We start from the raw sequence: 15,925 nt of genomic DNA on the forward strand, positions 1-15,925 counted from the left end.
TTCGTAAATACACCATTATGTGTGGTGTATTTTTTGGCATTTCATTCTGGTGTATTTTCGAACACTGTATGGTGCATTTATGCATACCTAAGGGTGTATGCCGCACTGACCGCACGGGAAGACATGACCTCACAGGAACAAAAAAAAAAAAAATATATATATATATATATATATATATATATATATATATATATATATATATATATATATATATATATATATATATATATATATATATATATATATATTTTTTTTTTTTTTTTTTTTTTTTTTTTTTTTTTTTTTTTTTTTGGTTCCTGTGTGGTCATGTCTTCCCGTGCGGTCAGTGCGGCATACACCCTTAGGTATGCATAAATGCACCATACAGTGTTGCATTTATGCATACCTAAGGGTGTATGCCGCACTGACCGCACGGGAAGACATGACCACACAGGAACCAAAAAAAAAAAAATATATATATATATATATATATATATATATATATATATATATATATATATATATATATATATATATATATATATATATATATATATATATATACTATAATGGTTTTTTTTTTCGATTTAGTCTTAAATTGTATTTTTTTTGTACTTAATTAGGTCTTGGACTTTGACGATGGTTTTACCCAATTGACTTATCTGTTAAGATTGTTTGACAATTTCCCTTCTATTAATATTCAATTTAGTCATCAACTATAGTGATTTTATTCAATTTAGTCGTTGACTATAGTGGTTTTACCTAATTTATTCATCGACTATAGTGATTTTTCTCAATTTAGTCCTTGATTCTAATAGCCGAGGACTTAATTAGGTAAACCATTAAAGTGCAGGACCTAATTAAGAATAAAAAGATATTTGGGATTAAATTGAAAAAAATTACAATAATAGATGACTAAATTGAATATTAACTCTCTATGTATGTTAGGTGCCTACTTTATCCAAAACAAATAATATTATATTGTAATTGTAATGTTAGTAAAATTTTATTTTCTTATTATTTTGGAATTAGAATAAGCTAGTTTAGGCTGTTTAGCTAATAAATTACTATTACATATTATAGAATACAAAAGTTTACCTCAAGTCATTGGTCTAGTGAATTGAATAAAAAGTCTCAAATAAATTGAATAAAAAGTCTCAAATAAAACTTATTTTCAACAATAAGACGAGGATTTGATGCACAGATTAACCTGTTGATTTTATGAATCTAAATTAAATTCAATTAAAGAGGAATAATTTTCTCCTAATAGTTATATACTATATGTACTATTAATTTTTACTTTCTGACTTTTACTCAATGATAGGGATAAATTAAATAATCATAAATTACTTTTTCATGTGAATTCTAATAAAAATGCATGTCAATATCAAAATTTGAAATGTTAAAGTAAAATATCACAATAGAAATCAACAAAATATTTTCCTTTCGTACTCCTCTGTCAGAGGATTAAAATCCTCATCATATTTCAATTTCTTTTGTAAAGTTTACTATATTTTGTGTTCATCAACAGAATTAACCCCTGACATATGAAAATTATAATCGAGTTTAAAACAAAACAAATTCAACAAGCTGCCCGGATTCCATAAACTACATACATTCAAACTATATATATATATATATATATATATATATATATATATATATCCTTCTACATGTGACGAAGTAGATCATGGCATGTTGAACTCTCCTGCGAAAGCTTGGCCAGGTGGTCGTCGAGAGTTTCCCGCTTTTCTGTTGTTTAATGTGATGAATGAGACGTGTCAGATCAAATAAAAATGGGCCATGCATAAAAGAGCATATATAATTAATATTTTAAACTTTATATGTAATACTTTATATCATAAATGTAATAGTTTATAATAAAATTGGATGAAATAAATAATAACATAACAGAATTGAATACATAATCAATACTTTAAATTTTATATATAATATTTTTAGTATAAATGCAATACACATTTTGCATGGAATAAAGTAATAACATAATATAATGGCAGATATCATCAATACTTTAACCTTATATATAATACTTTATAGCATAAATGTATTGCACATTTTGTATGGAATAAAATAATAACATAACAGAATTAGAGATATCATCAATACTTTAAAGCCTTATATATAATACTAACATTTTGTACGCGCGATGCGCGAAAACTTATGCCCAATATTAAAATATTTGTAAGTAACAAAATTTAAAAATTTAGTTAAAATTATGTTTTGCAATTTCTTAAAATGATGATACTTTTGAATTATCATATATTTGAATAATATAGTGATTAAAACAAAAAAAATAAATTATTTTTTATATAATAATAATTTACAAATAATACTAAGCTAACACTCACATATATGATATATTGATATGGATACACAAATAATATACATACATACATACATACATATATATATATATATATATATATATATATATATATATATATATATATATATATATATATATATATATATATATATATACACACATATATAATTTAACATTCATATAAATATTTAATTAAAATATAATTTATAATTAAATTAATTGTTATATGATAATTTTAATAAAATGATAATTAAAAATAGGAAAAAGATATGATAGATGTAGGTGTATGGTAAGATTGGTAGATATATTAAAAACTAACGGTGTTATAACGGTGTAGGGGTGATTTTGTCCAATGCAAATGAATGTACAACAATTAAAGCAAAATGTATATATTTATAACCATATAAAAAAGGGACAAAAATCAAGGACATAACTTGTATTGACACTTATTATGTTTTTAGATTTATAGGAAAATTATAGTAGACAATTTGTAAGAAATAAAGTGTTATCACATATTAGAATTATTGCCGGCATAATCAATATTTTAAGTCTTTTATATAATACTTTATAGTATAAATGTAATAATTTATAGCAAAACTATAATATAGTAAAAAATAATATTACTAAACTCATATACCATAAGACCCAAATTAATTCTCTCATGACCCGACCCGTCTAGGAGAATTTGTCTTCAAGTTGTAGTCTTGTAAATGAATATAGTATATTTGAATATTTTATAGGCACGTACTCAATTGACTCTTAATTAATTGAAATTTGAAATAACTACTGAATACTAAATATAGTCGATTTGATACTTATGGTTGATTCTATTTGAGGAATTGAAATACCAAAAGACCATATGACTTATCAATAAAAAAAAAATATCGTCTAATAAAGTACACACACACACACACACACACACACACACACACACACACATATATATATATATATATATATATATATATATATATATATAAAATTATAAATTGTTTAAATACAAATTGTTATAACGTAACTTTTGTTCGAATAAAAAAATATAATTAAGCAAACTATAGATTGTATTTAAAATAAATAATATTATTGAAAGCAATGATATATATGATAAAGCTCATCATCATGCACTAGCATAGGTAGATGAGAGAATCTGGCATACTTTGATTTGAAGTAGAGTAGAGTTGCATGAAAGTAACACTAAGGAGAAAAAGAAAGTGAAAGGGGGAGAAGCAAAAGATGGCATGAAAAGGCTAAAGAGTAAAGGGGCTCATAAATGGTGATGATGAGAACAATAACATACATGAAATGAAAGGTTAATTAGCTTTAATAAACTTCACTTAGAAGAGAATAATATATAAAGTGATGGGCCATACAAATATATTATATATTTTTTTTTAATTATTTCCCTTGATATTTTTTTTTGAATTTAATTAAAGTGATGCTATGCTGCATTAACACCACAAAACTAGACTAGATGTGATTCTTGGGAAACTTAGACTAGGTTGTTCTAATTTTGAGCTCTTCATACTAGCTACATTCATATAACTTTGCTTTGCAAAGCTGCATACAAAATCAAAGAAAACTCTTTAAAATATTTAAATCTAATAAATTAAAGAATTTATAACCAATGGCATCAAAAGAATAGAGAGATCGAGTATAAGCAGCAAAGAGAGACAAAGTAAACCTAGATAGTGTTGGGCAGATGATGCCAGTTAATAGTCAAGTCCAACACCAAATGGCTCGAGGGATTATTGGGTAAAGGCTTGAAGGGCTAAGTCCATCACCCTTCCTCCCGAAAATGTAGCAATATAACGACTCAAAAATGTAACAGTATAACGAAATAAAGTTGTGCATTCACTACTAGCTATAACTTTTGGCGTAGTGCACCGCGCTTGATTCTAATATAGAGCTAGCCAGCTCCCATGCATGCATACCCAGTATTCCTCCCTAATACCTATTTATTTACACACACACACACAATATATATATATATATATATATATATATATATATATATATATATATATATATATATATTTATATATATATATATATATATATAGAAGAGCGCTCATATGCGGCGGGGTCTTACGGTGCGGCGGTGCGGTCAAATTCCAGAATACACCAACAGTGTTAACAATATGCACCAACAGTGTAATAAAAACACACCCCAATGAAATGTAATAAAACATCACAAAATACACCACAGACTCAAAAAAACACACCATATAACTCACCACCCCAAATGGTGTATTTCCGAACAGTGTATGGTGTTTTTACTCACACCTAATGGTGTGTGTTTGGTGATGCAGGGCTCTGTTTACTCTGTTTTGTGTGGTGTATTTCCTAACGTTGATGGTGCATATTTAGTGAACTATTGGTGTTGCCGCACCGTAAGACACTGCCGCACCTGAACCCGCCTCTATATATATATATATATATATATATATATATATATATATATATATATATATATATATATATATATATATATATATATATATATATATATATATATCTTATATATATATATATATTATGAGTGAGCTAAATGATGTGACATCATTAAAAATTAAAATAAAACGATTAAAATAAAAGATTATTGCACCTACCTGTTATGGATAGGGTCAGATCCATTTGGAACTCTTCTTTTGCTGATGAAGTTGATAAGATCCATTCTCCTATGGAAGTTTCTGATATCCTCCTTCATGCTTCCTCTTTCCAGGTTTTGTAAGGCTGCAGCCACCATTAACAACCACATAACCACTCCTATCACCACCACAAAACCCTTATTAATACTCCTACTGCCCATATATGATATATCTATATATCTATATATCTATATCTATAAATAGGGTTTTTATATTGAAGCTAGTATATATAGAAGAAAGTGAAAATATTGTTGAAGCTAAGGTGGCTAGCTAAGGTTGTATTATTACATGGGATAGCAGGTAGGTGGTTGGTGTTCTTTATAGGTCGGAGGTGAGGCAGTGATTCTCTGTTACTTTAATTTTCTCGAACATAGAGAGAGAGAGAGAGATGTGAGGGAATGAAGTGCTTTATAGTCTGAGGTATACGACAATCTTTGTTTCTTTTTTGCTTTGATTTGTGTATTTTCATGCACATAATACGTAAGATGCCAGCATGCCTCCATAGAATTCGTTACGTACAATTATATATATGCTAAGTGGATCCTGTTTTTGATGGTCCAAAAAGTACATACTGTTGCTTGTGTTTGCTTCTGTATGTACACATGCAAGTATAGTAACCGATTTAATATATATAATTCTATTTTTAATCTTTTATTATATATGGTCATATCGCATCTTTTAACTTTTTTTTTACTTGTTAAGTCATGTTCTAGTAAGGGAATAAATTTGACCAAAAAAAAAAATTAAGTTTGTACTATTGAATGTGACAAAGAAACCCACAGTTTTCACCGTGGGACATATATAATGACTAATTCAATTCTCTCACTGAAATATAGGTAAGATGGGAGCAAAACACAACAGTGTGGAGCACGGTCCAAAATGACGTCGTTGAATTTTATGAGTTAGAATAATGTACATTATGTGTTAGAATAATGTACGTTATGTATTAGAATAATGAAACTTTTGGGATAAGATAATGTACATTATGTATTAGAATAATTTATATACATTATGTGTTAAAATAATGTGTTTTATGTGTTAGAATAATGTACATTATGGGTTAGAATAATGAAACTTCTGGTGAGAGTTAATGTACATTATGTGTTAGAATAATGTATTTCATGAATTATAAAAATGCATATTCCAGCAGTTCGCGTGAAAATAAAAATTGCACGAAACGACGTCGTTTTTGGACCGTGATCGATCTACGCAACTGTGTGGACGGTGGTGGGACAACTAGCCTGGACAGCTGGACCGATCCATCACGTTTGGTTAAGGATGGATGACCCGTTCCACTCCACTACATTCTCCACTTTAAAGATGTAATGTGATTAAATTAAAAAGATATAGCTAAATGTAGGGATCGGATGATATAATAATAGTTGCGGATTGAAATTGGAATTAGCAACATAATAACTCTATCTCAAACGAGTAGTGCTATATCCTCTACAAAAATTGCCTACATAATATCACTTCCTAATGTATAAAGATGGTGTATGATTCTTTTTTCATTTGCTATTGTGTGGACACTTTATTAACTCATAGTAAAATGAAATCATCCAATTAATGGGTATCAAAGGAACATAAACTGTTTTCTTCTTTTAAAATTTATAGATAAGGTCACGTAACACATAATGCTAAAATTTATATGTAATGTCACGTTAAGAAGTGAATATTAGATAGTGATTTTATTATGAGAAAGAAAAGTAAATTTTTATGGTCTTAAATATCATTTAATTGTGGGAAAATGGCACTTTTCCCCCCTATGTTATATACTTATAGCACTTTTCCCCCCTCAATTATTTAAGTTGCTCTTTTTCCCCCTGAAATGTTAAATGGACATATTTACCCTTAAAATAAATATTTCATTTATTTTTATTCTCCAATAAATTATTACTATAATTTGGTTCAAACCAGATACTATAGTAACCAAACCAAAATATTCCAATTACAATTTATAATCAAAACGCGATATTTAGAGTTTATTAAAATCGCGAACTGGAATGGCCGGTTCATGTTCCGAACTGAAAAAATAAAATATATTTATTGTTGAATTTAAACTATTTTAAAATAAAAAATAAAATTTTAAAATAAAGACGGTTCAAAATCGCGAACGGGATCCGGAACCGCCGGTTCATGATCCAGTTTTTTTTATTCTTAAATTTAATAAATTGAAATCCAAATATTGGGTTCTAGATCTGAATCATAACTGAAAACTTTTAATTCGATTGCTATAGTGTCTGGTTCAGTTCGAACCGAACCGTGGTAATCGCTACATATACGCAATAATTTGTTGGAGAAGTAAAATAAATAAAATGTTTACTTTAAGGGTAGAAATGTCAATTTAATATATTAGGGGGGAAAACCACCACTTTTAAAATAATTGAGTGGGCTAATGTGCTTACATAAATAATTGAGGGGGAAAAAATGCTATAAGTATATAACATAGGGGGAAAAAGTGTCATTTTCCCTTTAATTGTCATGTTTGTTGTGAAACTGGACGTATCCTCATGTGAATCATTGTACCGCTCTCAACGGGAGATGCAATACAAATAGGAATATAGAATAAAGTAAATAAAAAGACAATAAATATAGAGAGAATCGTCAATTTTTTATTAATCATCCTTTATTTCAATATATGCACGATGTGCAGAGTTCCTAATTAATTATTATACTATAATCCCTCTAGTAATATCCACATGTATTCATGAGTAATACTATACACCCCTAATTTATTTATCTACATTTTTTCCTCCTGACTTGACTTCACTTGTTTGATTAAATTTCTTTTTTTAGTTATTGGTTGCTTAGTCTATTCATGGACACCCAAGAGCTGCAGGATGAGGAGAAATATGAGAGCAAAAATTTAGGACGGGTATGAAACGTTTTTTATATATATTTACAACAATGTTTTTATTATTATATAATAATAAAATTAATTTAGAATAAAGTTATATAGACAAAAACTTTTCACTAAAATTCAGCACCATTTGACATGACAATGTATAATTTGTACTTTGATTAATGAGCATATCGGTGGAGCTAGGAATTGTGTTTAGTGGGGGAAAAAAATTAGAATTAAAGGCGGCAGTTACCAAATTTGATCCTTGGACCTTTCATAACAAAAGTTTACTAATTACCAACTAAACCTATCACAACCTATTAAAACATATTATTACCCCCCTCCCCGGGATCTGCCCTTGAATGAGTAGATAGATTTCTTATTTAATGCATAGTAGAGTCGGTCAATATTTCACGATAATAGTCTAAATCTAAATAAAAACATAATAAGCTTCAATCCAAGTTATGTCTCTGATTTTTTGTCTGTTTTTTCTGTTAACTTTTTTTGTACCTTATGCTATAAATATTGTACTATATAATTATTTGGACAAAAATATCCCTGCCGTTATAACTTCTGTTATCTTTCACATTATTATTACCATGCACATGCATACACAATATCTTTTTCTTACATTCTTCAATTGATAAGGTTGATTTTATTTAGATTAATTAAATGTTACCATAGTTATATTTAGTAATATATTATTTCTATAATTCTTACTTCATTAATATTAATATGAATTCCACAATTATATATATATATATATATATATATATATATATATATATATATATATATATATATATATATAAAACTAAGATTTTAAATATTAAATATTAATATTGGGCATATTTTTTTGCGCATCGCGCATATGAAATACTAGTTAATTAATAAAAAGAGTTTTAATTGCATGCAAAATCAGATAATAAAGAATTTAAGAGAGAATTTTTCTTTTATCTAGATATGCACTTTATCCAATTAATTTTCTTGTGGCTTTAAGATTTCCATATACAATTGTATAGTAATATGTCCACTAAAGACAAGAGAGGGAGAAAAGATGGTTTGTTTGTTCTCATCCTTAGAGTTCTTTGAAGCTTTTAATAGAAATTTTGACTGAAAAGGCAAATAATAATTGGTAGATACCAAGACTCGAAAGAGAAGATGAGCATAACTATGCATCATTGCAAAGTAAAGGTACTTGCTAAAGTTCTTGGCCTGCCTTAACTTTTGGCAATACAATACCTTATTACTATATATTATATTAAAAAATAAATTAATTAAATAACTATTTTAATTTGAACTTGAATTTTGTGGCCTTTCCATCTCTTCCAAATCCAATATCTCACATGCATGCCACCTCGTTCTCTTTTGCTTTGTATAGAAGGTAGTCAATATTATCCGCCCAAAGACAACACATTTTTAACCTATTATACATTATATATGCTTTATGCATCTATTGAGATAACAATTACCTTTAATTTTAATTTACTATGTAGGCTGACCTTACCCCTGCAAGTGTACCCATTTGTAATCTTATTTGACATGCCACATGGAATTATTTTTTATTTTTATTTTTTTTTTGTTATATGATGTGTAATGCAAACTTGCATCTTTTGCAAGTTTGCAAAGTACAAAGAACTGCCGAATGGCAGCCTTCTTTGTACTTTAGTATTGCAAGGCAGCCATGCTGCCTGCAAATATGTACTTTTCTTTACTTTTTTGTTCTTTTTTATTTTTTTATTTATATATATATAATATAAAATAAAGGTGGGACCCATTTTTTAGAGTAAGAGATTTGTAGGGATGTAGTGTGAATAGGAGATGATTTGCAAATAAGATGATGTGGAAGTGGGACCCATTTTTGAGAGTGGGAGATGTTTGCAGGGATAAGGACAGCCTAAATTATGTAAGACTTTCCCGTATAATATATATTATATATTATGGGTCTTACTTATGTGGTTCAAGTGGACTAGGCCCATTAAGTAATTGGTTGGGTTGGACCTTTAGGTTTAAGTCTTATATCCACCAATGTGCCTATATAAAGCTTGTATTGATGGAATACAAGATACATGAATATTATATGGTACTCATACTGCTAAGAAAATACCAGTACACCATCTAGGGTTCTGAGTCAAGTATGAGACAAAATGGCTAACCCTATTCTGCAGATCTACCGTTCAAAAGGCAGCTACGAGTTAAGTTTCTCGTAGATTATGCTTTGTATATTTAAATCTCACAAATTATCGATCCTATATATCTTAACTAATTTGTATGATATTTATAAATATATCTTTTATACAATATGCATATTACTTCTCATACTCTAATTTTACTCTCAGTTTCCTATTTACAATTACCCGAATCTATGCCAAATCCAATTAATATCTACAAGCTTAGCTTTCACTACAGCTAGAATCACTTAGATTATGATGATATTGTAGTCTCTTACTTTCTATTGTAGACTAGCGCCCACATGCATATTAAATTTGCCACATGCATGAACTATGGCAAATTATTGTGTGGATTGTGGTCCACATAGTTTGTGGATTACGTTCCAAACCGATGTCGTTGAATTTTATGAGTTGGAATAACGTACATTATATGTTTGAATAATGTATATTATGTGTTAGAATAATGTCTATTATGAGATAAAATAATGAAATTTCTGAGATAAAATAATGAAATTTCTGAGATAAAATAATGTACATTATAACATGTTTATTATGGTAATAATATTGATTATTATGCATAACATGTTCACTAAGTCTTAATTATTACTAACTACCATATTATGTTAATGGTATTCTTGGTTGGTAATAATATTAATTATTAAGTTTGGATATATTTCAGTACTAGACCATTTTATATCCATGTCACAACTCACTTGGACCATTGAGTTTATGAGTCTAATTTGAGTGATTAAGTGCTATAATTATTATATTGGGTCTATTTATGAGCCATTAAGAATTTAAGGATTATAATTGTTATTTTGGCCATTAAGAATTATAACTATTGTTTAAGTTGATTATATATATTTTAATCTATCAAATAGTTTTCAGGGCCTTAATAATAATATTAATTCCTTTAATGATATAGTAAGCAATATAGTTGGTATATTGCCTTTACAATGGTAATTTGATTATTACCATAATTTCAGTCTCCCTGAAAGACATTATAGTCTTGGTTAATTATTATGTGGTAATATGAGATTGACATTCAGTATCCCCTTAATTATGGTTTTGCGATTTTGCCATTTATTAAGTTATATTTGGCATTATTAATTACTATTATTAAGTTTAGGGGCTAATCTCGTTTATTACCTTTTATAGTAATTATTATTTCTTGGTAATCTATTATGTTTGGAAAGATTACCTATTTAGTGTTTATTGTTACGTGACGTTGCATTGAGGTTACTGACGATGAAGATGGAAGAATTATAGCACTATGGGAGATGCAATTTGCATCATTAAGGTTAGTCATTAAGTTTTATCATTATTCATTTTTTGGTAATTAGTGCTATAGTTATAGTTTGACTGCTATAATTTTGAAATTGCCACATTTTATTTCTTTAAGAAAAATGGAAACATTGAAGAAGGTATATTACCATACTTTGGTTGTTATTACCAAATATTAATGGTGATTATAAGGTTATTTATTTATTACCATTAATATTTTAATGATAACAATATTATTATGGTTTATTTATGAATCCTGATTTGTTTCCAATTATGTTTATGTGGCAATGCTTCAGATAAGAATTTATTTTTTCTAAGGCAACTGACTATTGTCATTACTGTACATTTATTCCATAATTCATTCAGTCTTTGAATTATGATTAATGTTTTTGCCCATATTTGATTAAGTATGAATAAATTAATATTTGGTGTGATTTCATACTATTTAGATTGTTTTATGCATTTGATCATATTAATTAAGTGCATAATATTAAGTTTAATTATGCAATTAGGTTTTGTGAGATTTTGATTTACAATGACAACATATCCTTTTGGTATGATATTGTTATAATTTGTGAATTCAGTTATTTCTCATAAATTTGATCTTTATGCATTAAAACATATTGTCATGGGCTTATAGTTTAAAATTTCAAAGATTTTTTTTTTGAAATCTCATATTGTAAATTGCTTTCAAGTTATGCAATTTGTTTGGAATATATGAGTTTAATGTTTAATTTTATGCATGTTTGTCCTAAGCATAATATTCTGTTTTAAATTATGCAAAAAAAAAATTTATGCCTTTAGTAATGCATAAATTTAGGATGGAATTATATTAGTTCCTATTTAAGTTGGACTAATGCATAAACTTTAGTTGCGGTAGTGCCTGAATTTAAGCACGTTTAGTCCGTTAATTTAGTTCATCAATTTAAAGCCTTATCCGTAGGTGAATCTACAATCTCATAGATCTTCCAAACGATTTTACTTCCAATATGAGAACACATGACTTAGGAAAGTTTCTTGGGGAGGAATACTAGTCCTATGGCCCTGGCTTAAAAGCCTTGTTGCTACTAGTCCCCTTGCGACGCTACTCTGTCTAAGGAGTTGGTATTTAACCGAGCTTCGTCTCGACCAACTTTCCTGGGAGTATACCTAATAATTGTCTATCATGTGTTGGTTTAATTTGTTTGTTAGGCTTTAAATTCTCCTTTTGCCAAGTGATTACAATTTTAGATTAATTAAAGAGCAGCCACATGCAGCATCTTTAATTTACTAAAAATTGACTATGGTTTAAATTACATAAAGATTGGCAATGATAATTGTCTAGTGATCTTATAATTTTAATGAGTTGGGGAGTAGCCACATCATCCTTAATTAGTTAAAATTATATATTAAGCAGTTTATCTTGATCACATACAGTTTTACATATCATTTGTGATTAATTGTATGTAATATGATGGAATTTAGCCCACAGGCAATTTCGTTATATTTGTATAGTTAATCAGGATGAAATACTGGACTACGGTCATAATTTAGCCCACAGGCAATTATGTATCGGAATGTGGTTTAGTAGTTTTATCAGTGATGATAGAAATAAATTAATTTTATTTACTTTATGGTTATTTGTAAATAATTCTCATCTCTATCATAAAGTTTAATTTTATGATGTAAATTTTTAAATCATATTTCTTAATTTACCCACAGGGATTAAGGAAATGAACATGATTTCTTAAGTTTTTTTTTTATCATAATACTTGTTGTGAATCTTATTGAGTAAAACTTTAGCCTACAGGCAAGTTTTATGTCACTTGATTCTTCAACTTATTTGATAATTGTTTCATCATAAAATTTCAGTTGGATCTAATTGAGTAAAACTTTAGCTCACGGGCAAGTTTTATGTCACTAGATTCTTCTCTCTATTTAGTAATTGAGATAACATATTATCATAAGGGTTTAGTTGGACTTAATAGAATTAAAACTTTAGCCCACAGGCAAGTTTTATGTCAATAAATCCTTTAACCCATTAGGTAATAATTTTATCACAATTTCTTAGAATTTATAAATTTAGTTCAATTATAATTCTAAGTTTCATGGTTTGCATTGGCAAAACATGTATTCAGTCACTTCCCAAAATTTAGCCGCCTTTATTAATTGCTTCACGAACTTACTTGGTTATTTGGATCAACTATAGTAAGTTATGTGATGTGATATACCTCTTTTGGATTCCAAGACTAAAATATACCTTTTGAGCCAAATTCTAACTTGGTTTTGGAAGGTGTGTTTTATTATTTTAGTATGTCCAACTAATGGTGGGGAATTAATATCTTCATTATTTAGTTGGACTTTAATTGGAACCAAAAATTGATTATTTAGTATGTCCAACTAATGGTGGGGAATTATGTCTTCATTTGTTAGTTGGTCAAATCAATTACGAGTACGTATATCATTAATTTTGCTAAAGAATATCTTAATCAGTGGGAGTGATCATTTAGAAAAAGATCATTAAGATACTCCATAATCAGTGGGAGTGATCATTTAGAAAAAGATCATTAAGATACTCCATTAAAGATTTTGGATTTAATTGACTTCATGCATCCCGTATTGGATTGTATGTAAAACAATAAGTCCAAAAGATTCCACAAGTATTAATATTGTATTTGTTCATATAAATTCATATTGGTTTAGCAACATATTTATGAAAAATGTTGTAACAATATTAAGGAGTTTATTAGAACAAAACATATAACTTGTGGTGCACTGTTAAATAATAAATTCTTCAGCACGCATTTAATAGTCTTTAGTTTCTTCAAAATTGATCCTGGGCCATTTTAGTTTGTAAGGCTCAAGACAATTTTGAGAAACATAAAAGTAATACTCATAATGTTCAGTTCATTTTGAGGTGGACCTTAAGATTATTTGGGAAGTTATGGTGTATGTTTAAGATTCCAAATTTATGGACTTAGACCTTTGGTTTATTGTCTAAGTTGTTGGAATGCTTCTATGACTAAACTACCTTTTGGCTATTTTGATGAGTGGGAGTGACAGACGTGTCAACTCCAAGCTCTTAGCCGTTAGATGTAGTTCTTATGTTAACTTATAAAGAAGTCATGGAATATATAGTTAGCATTATGCTAACATTAAGAGATCTCTACTTAAGGCATGCTTTTAAGGATCTTAGAGATCATACAATGTACTCTTTTGTACAATTTGGATGATTTTCTCTCTTAAGTTGCGCATATACATTTTATTTTGAGAAACATCCCTTCAGGTACCAAGAATAAACATTGGGTTTGTTCATAAAGGATTCAAGTTGGGGAATCAAATATGCATGTGATCATAGGAGATATTACTCACTTATTCAGTAGAGGACATATTACTATGATTCGTGTGTTTTGTTCTTTAATGCGAATTGTGCTATTACTTGCACCAAGTGGGAGATTGTAAGACTTTCCCGTATAATATATATTATATATTATGGGTCTTACTTATGTGGTGCAAGTGGACTAGGCCCATTAAGTAATTGGTTGGGTTGGACCTTTAGGTTTAAGTCTTATATCCACCAATGTGCCTATATAAAGCTTGTATTGATGGGATACAAGATACATGAATATTATATGGTACTCATACTGCTCAGAAAATACCAGTACACCATCTAGGGTTCTGAGTCAAGTATGAAACAAAACGGCTAACCCTATTCTGCAGATCTACCGTTCAAGAGGCAACACAACATGATATCAACCATGGCTGGAGATCTACAATGCTTCCGCTTCCGCTGCTACGAGTTAAGTTTCTCGTAGATTATGCTTTGTATATTTAAATCTCACAAATTATCGATCCTATATATCTTAATTAATTTGTATGATATTTATAAATATATCTTTTATACAATATGCATATTACTTCTCATACTCTAATTTTACTCTCAGTTTCCTATTTACAATTACCCGAATCTATGCCAAATCCAATTAATATCTACAAGCTTAGCTTTCACTACAGCTAGAATCACTTAGATTATGATGATATTGTAGTCTCTTACTTTCTATTGTAGACTAGCGCCCACATGCATATTAAATTTGCCACATGCATGAACTATGGCAAATTATTGTGTGGATTGTGGTCCACATAGTTTGTGGATTACGTTCCAAACCGATGTCGTTGAATTTTATGAGTTGGAATAACGTACATTATATGTTTGAATAATGTATATTATGTGTTAGAATAATGTCCATTATGAGATAAAATAATGAAATTTCTGAGATAAAATAATGAAATTTCTGAGATAAGATAATGTACATTATGTGTTAAAATAATGTACTTTATATATAAGAATAATTGCAGCCGGTCGCATAAAAAAAATAAAAGTACACGAAACGACGTCGTTTTTGGATGGTGATCGACACAAGTGTATAACTTGTATACATGCATACACCCAAGGGATGATCTTTGTTCTTTGATTTTGTACGTGGCATGTGATCAGAGTACCATACACCAAAGGTTATTTAATTCCATGTTTTCTGTTGTTTTCTTTGGTCTTGACTAGAATTTGTACGTTTGGCAATGATAGATATCGTGAAGATCGAATGTCGGAGGAACAACTTATGCCATCTGTTTATTGTGGATTAAATTAAGTGCATATAATGATGTGGAGGTTCCAATA

The 15,925-nt window shown here is 28.6% G+C and overlaps 1 long non-coding RNA gene across 2 annotated transcripts; it reads right to left on the bottom strand.

Annotated features, from left to right (window-relative positions):
* Positions 1 to 1,438: 1,438 nt before the first annotated feature.
* LOC109154770 lies at positions 1,439 to 5,362 on the bottom strand. 2 transcript variants are annotated; one of them, XR_002049776.1, is made up of 3 exons: positions 5,263 to 5,362; positions 4,936 to 5,092; positions 1,439 to 1,731 (listed from the first exon to the last, which is right to left on the bottom strand). It is a non-coding gene; the product is annotated as an uncharacterized LOC109154770 (long non-coding RNA). The 2 variants fall into 2 exon arrangements; XR_002049775.1 differs by lacking the exon at positions 5,263 to 5,362 and having other exon boundaries at positions 4,936 to 5,256.
* Between the last annotated feature and the right edge of the window lie 10,563 nt (positions 5,363 to 15,925).

This window comes from Ipomoea nil, unplaced genomic scaffold, assembly GCF_001879475.1.
Source record: "Ipomoea nil cultivar Tokyo-kokei standard unplaced genomic scaffold, Asagao_1.1 scaffold2653, whole genome shotgun sequence".
NCBI classification, from domain to species: domain Eukaryota; kingdom Viridiplantae; phylum Streptophyta; class Magnoliopsida; order Solanales; family Convolvulaceae; genus Ipomoea; species Ipomoea nil.